We start from the raw sequence: 6,000 nt of genomic DNA, 5'->3' as shown, positions 1-6,000 counted from the left end.
GGAGACCATAGTGGAGGTGGGTGCTACCCATACACTGGGTGAGGAGCATGCAGGTAAGGCCACAGGGCACATCAGTAGACCATTGTTGTGTATCCATCTGCATCTGTAGAAGTAGATCATGCATATGTGAGATGACATATATATAGTCTGTTGCTGTGTAGTAGTAATAAACAGATGTGCATAAGCTATAGTATTGTGGACTTGTACTGTTGATGTACTGTAATGCTGCACCCACCGTGTACCAATGCCACAGCTGTGGCTAATGACATCACATTTCCCTCACTCTTATGTAGGTCTCTCTGGTATACAACCAAGGCAGCAGCCTGTAGCTGGTGAGCATGGTTTATGTTCATGCTTGCCAATACACCGGTCATGTAATGGCTATGGTATATTCCATGCACACATCTAGCACAACTACCCATAATGCATTCCATACATGTTCACATATTGTTGTTGTTAACTGCACTGCATCACAGTGGTGACCATGATGGTATATCTGAAGGGTATGTCAGAGACCTGCAATATAACTTACATCCTGTCATTACAAAATGTGTCCACAGGGATGTACATAATGTTGGGACAAATGGCCTAAAGTAAGGGCATGTGTGAAACGTCACCCTTATACAGTGCTACAACAGTGTATATACCAGTATTACAATGGCAACTGTGACAGATCTACAGTATGGAATATCATAATACTGTGGTCCACAACCCTTAAAACCTGCAATGTGGTCCCATCATGAGCAATGAATGTATAATATGAAATCATAGGTTATGGTAGCAAATATGGGGAATACATACCTTCCCAAACACTGGAAGCATATGTGTGCACACACTCCAGATAAAATATAGTGGAAGCAACTGTTGAGGTATTGACTGCATGCATTTGTTATGGATATGCACCTTTCAGCAAGTACACGTCCCCAGTGTCACACCATGTATTGGTCTGCTGTCCAAGACGTTTGGCCATCAAATGTGCACACTTACCTGCAACAGAGGTGGCCATGGCTTGCACACATCTTACATGACATGGCGTGGGTCCCACACCCAACAGGTACCGCCCATGAGCTGGACATGTAGCCATACCTTATCATTGCATATACCATGGCAAACAGTGCAGACAGTCATTTATGTGGCAAAGATGTATGGGACAGGAATGATGTAGGAAATAAACAGATGGCCATCCAAGACAGATGATGTCACATGTAGCAAACCGGTTATGTGGGCTTCCTAGTAACATGCCACAACACTGAGGGGGTTCAGGAATGTGTAGCAAGTACTGGCTGTGCAGTACCTGGGTCAGCAATTGCCTGGACTCTGCAAGCGTGTGGCCTATGGGTTAGGGTAATCAGATGTGACAGTTGGTACCACAGGAAACATCAGTCAGGCCTCTCTATAGGTAGTGTATGCATAACAGCAGAGGTCCCCAAATGTCATGCATTGCAATGTGTACTGGTGTACCATGACCACGTTGGAAACCTACAGACAGTATCATGTAAGATACATGTGCTGCACAACCAACACCTTACCCCCCTCAGGCCCACCATCCCCATTTGTACTGTGTCGGTACCAGTGTAAACCTGTACGTTTGCCATTCATTAGCTGGGACTAGGCTGTTACATGTGGTGTTCAGTGTTTGGGACACTGCAAACTGGCTCACATCTGTAAGCCATAGTTGTCAAGCATCTGCAAAAAGGCAGAAGGTGGGGAGGGGGTGTCATCATGACACACCAGTGCACTACAACAAGGATCCTAAGGATGCTACAAATGGCTGTATCTGCACACAGTCAGGTTCAGGAACTGTGGCAGACATAACCCTGACTCCACAGCAATAGTGACAGCAGTGTGTGAACTACAAGGGATGTGCACATGACTTTACCTTGCAATCATGCAGAGTCAGGAAACATGTGTAGGGCAGACTGACCATATACTGGCAAATGCAGATGGCCCATGATAGTATACCCCTACTAGGAATAGTGACTGCTGTAGTACACATAACAGTAGGTGCAATAAACCATCATGATAAGGGAGTGCACACATATGCACCCATGAAGTGTATGCATTGTGGTCAACAACAGCACAACTAACACATTTGTTAGACATTGCACTTGAATGTACAGGACATATGTCACATATCAGGCTCATGTAATATTAACATATGCAGTGATGTGGTCCCATAGCATATAAAGGAAAAGGGCGTCATATCAATAAGGGTGTGTGCACTCCCCATAGCCATGGTAAGGTTTGATGGTTGTCAGTGTAATAGCATCATATTGGTCATACATGCACCGCTGATGTTGAGATCTGTAAATCAGACATCAGGCATTCACAAATGACATCTGTCCACATATCATCTGAGGTATGTGTCAGACAAACACATAGGGGCTGTGAGCATTAAAGCAGACATAACTGACACAGTAATACACATTCAGTAATGGTGTGTACACCTGTGAGGTATGGTGCACAGTACATGGCAGAGTGCAGAACAGGTGCACAGCAATACTGTGTACATGGGTGCAGTGTTTTCCATTGGAAGGGGCATCACCTACTAACATGGCCCATGCATCACATACATGTATACTGTTGCTAGCATGGATTAACTATAGCTGCACTGCATGCTGTCGAGTACCATATGTTATGCATGTTGACAGATGGGTAATGGGAGGTCTGTATTATCTTTGTGCAACCTCACCTGTAGGTGTGTCTGTGTGTGTGGGGGGGGTGTTATTTTGTCTGTAAGTGCAAGCTGGTGGAATGGAGGGGGTTGATGCCTGTAGGATGTGTGTGTGTATGTGTGTCTGTGTGGGTCTCCATGTATGCACATATGTGATTGTGGCATTGTTCATATGTCAGTACTTCCCTTTGGAATCGTGCAGTACATGGACATTGACTGACACATGAGACACCAGGAATAATTGTCTGATATGTAACCTCAGGAGAGCTGATAGTATAAAAAGGTCTGTAGCATGGAACAAGCATTGGGTGGGAAACTAGACACCAGGTATATGGTTACAATTGCAATAAGCAGAAAGATGAATGACTACCCACGTATGCAGCACTACAGATGCATTGGGGAATTACTAGACAACACCACGGAGTGTATCCATATATTACTGTTGTCCACATAACAAGCTGATTGAGCAGCAGATCTTGCATCTACTGAGCAATAGTTACATATGACACTCCAGTGCGTGATATTATTGAGTAAACGTAATAGCCCATATGATATGGGGGCCATGCTCACGATGTCTGGACATACCCAGGGTGAACAATGGGTGACAGCAGTGAGACCTTGTAAAACCTACTCCAGTCAAGTCAAAGACATAATGAAGTAACAGACCATATTCTGTGGTCACTTGTCTAGGCATTTAGAAGAATGATATTTTAATGAGTGGTATTAATGAGTGTATGTTACCAGGTGTGATGCAGGATGAGGAACTTACATGAATAAACTTGGGACTGTCTGTAAATTCAGGGTCAGGTAGGTAGTACGGTGAAATTTCAGGGTGTGTGTGTGCGTGTGTGTGTGTGTGTGTGGGTGTGTGTGTGTGTGTGTGTGTGTGTGTGTGTGTGTGTGTGTGTGTGTGTGTGTGTGTGTGTGTGTGTGTGTGTGTGTGTGTGTGTGTGTGTGTGTGTGTGTGTGTGTACTGTTATGCAATGCCGTACAGGTCTTCCAGTGTGTTTCTTGTTTTCCCCTCACAGGTGGTGAGGTGGGTCAGTGTCCCTCCTGCATGCAATCTGATGTTGGTGTCCATACAGACACTGAAAATGATGATAGGATTGTTGAGGTACAGGCGGGGTTGTCAGAGGCCAAAACTGCGCCATCATTTGACATCCCCTTGTTATCCACCTGAACCCTGTAGACAGTCATAGTGCCTATAGATACCCCATCGCCATTGGCCATAGCAGAGGGACAGTTGGCGGTTGGTGGCAGTGCATAGGAGAGTGTGGTATTTATGCCTGCTGTGTAGCCAGATGTCTGGCAGGGCACCACATAGGCAGATGTACAGGGTGCTCCTGAGAGGGCTGCTGGTCATTATGCCCCTGGCAGAAGTGCCACAACTGGTATCACCAGTTGCATGTTTCAGACTGTCATGAGGGCACAGGCACGTGTGGAACTGTACACCAGACAGGGTTTGAGGCTGCAGAGGGCTGCTTTCTCATCTGTAAGTGACATCTGCCATGGACTTGCAGTTGCCCTCCGTGATTATACCGAGGTCATGGATAGATGGTTGGTGAGATGGTGGGCATCATTGACTGTGGATTGTCCAAGCTAGAACATGTGGTGGGAGTGGGGTGATGGCCATGTGGATGTAGGCCTGCAACAACATCTGGCAGTCGACGTGGACATGCAAGGACACCAAGCTGCTCCCATAGTGGCAGTACCAGCCCCAGCACTGCAGGGGGGGGCGTTGTCCACACTACACCACAGCAGGCCACATGAACGTGGCCCTGGCCAGTCCTAAGAGAGACCTGGTTCCAGCGGACATATGTCATCATCAGGGGAAAGTAGCACATCGAGGCCTGTACCTGGACGTGTCCATGGAACCCCTGGCAGGCACAGTGTGCGTGTCCATGGACAAAGGTGGTGAACTGCACACCCTGCCAAGTACGGTCTGCAGCTGTCCAAGAAACATCTGTATAGGGCAGCCACTTGGCAGAACTGTGTGCATGCATACCCACACACTATACAATCACACCTAGGGCAACCCCATACTGACACACACCACATCACCATGACCATATCAGCAAATTACACCCCTCACATACACACATAGTGTCAAATGTATAGCCCAACCTCGGTCTCTGGCAAACCAACAACACACCCTGTGCATATGATGATACCTGTGCCACATCCCTGTAATCCATAACATTGATGCAGGGACAGGCTAATATGGTTTTGATGCACATGTTGACTGTACTACAGTGTACCAATGTACTGCTGTGTAACATTTTGTCAGCAGTAATAGTTAATGCTTACATGTCAGGTAGTGTAGCTAGCCAGCCATAATGCATTATAGCTGTTAGTAACACTGAGTGATTGTGTTCCCCATAATGTTATCCATTTGTGTTGTAGGTGTATATGTGTCAGCAGGAGGATGATCTGCTGTCATATCTCATAAGGGTATGGCACTGTGGTGACACCATGGCTGTGCCATATCCTGGGTACAGTTGAACACATCACAGGTCTTTATAACAGGTACTGCCTGTGCCACATGGACAGGTGACCCCCTGGGACATGTATAACCAGCAACTTGAAGTAGATCCCTCCACATACACGCACACTCTTACTTGGTAACACTGGGACTAGACCTCTACCTAGGTATGTAGTGCTACTGATGTGTGTGGCTTTTATTGTACACACTGCACAGTGTTTAGGGTGAGGTGTGTTCCAGGTTGCATGTTACATGCAGAACATCCCCAGGCATGTACAGTATGGTAATGGGGGATGTAATGGTTGTATATGGACAATACATAGTGTGACATACCATCATATACACATTAACAGACACATAACAGGCAGACACACATTCAAGAGATCTGGGCCTATCAGTGCTAACTAACTTGTCAGTGTGTCCAATGTGTTACAGGTAGGCTGCACACAGCAGATGCATAACTGGGCTAGATTGTGTTATCAGTTACCTGTATGGTAGATGGTGACAGTGGTCACCATACAGTGGTACATGGGTAATGTACTGGGGTTACCATGGTGTAATGGCAGTTTACACAGCACCCACACCCCACTGTGATATTGTACACACTGGATGATGACACTCAGACCTACCCACCATCATACATTGACCACGACTGCGATACAACCCATTGTCCATTCCAACAGTGGTACTACAGGGATATGCTTCTAATGCACATGCCACAGGCATAGTAGGGTAATGCATTGTCATGCCTCTCCTATGGGCAGCAACATCACTATCCATACTACTGAGTGGCAATGCATATTGTAATAGGAATATGTGGCCTTGGAATTCTGTACCCTACAGA

The sequence above is a fragment of the Protopterus annectens genome, chromosome 4.part0, assembly GCF_019279795.1.
Source record: "Protopterus annectens isolate FY-2018-M chromosome 4.part0, PAN1.0, whole genome shotgun sequence".
Taxonomy (NCBI): domain Eukaryota; kingdom Metazoa; phylum Chordata; order Ceratodontiformes; family Protopteridae; genus Protopterus; species Protopterus annectens.
The sequence above is the reverse complement of the archived record's forward strand: the minus strand, read 5'-3'. Positions refer to the sequence as shown.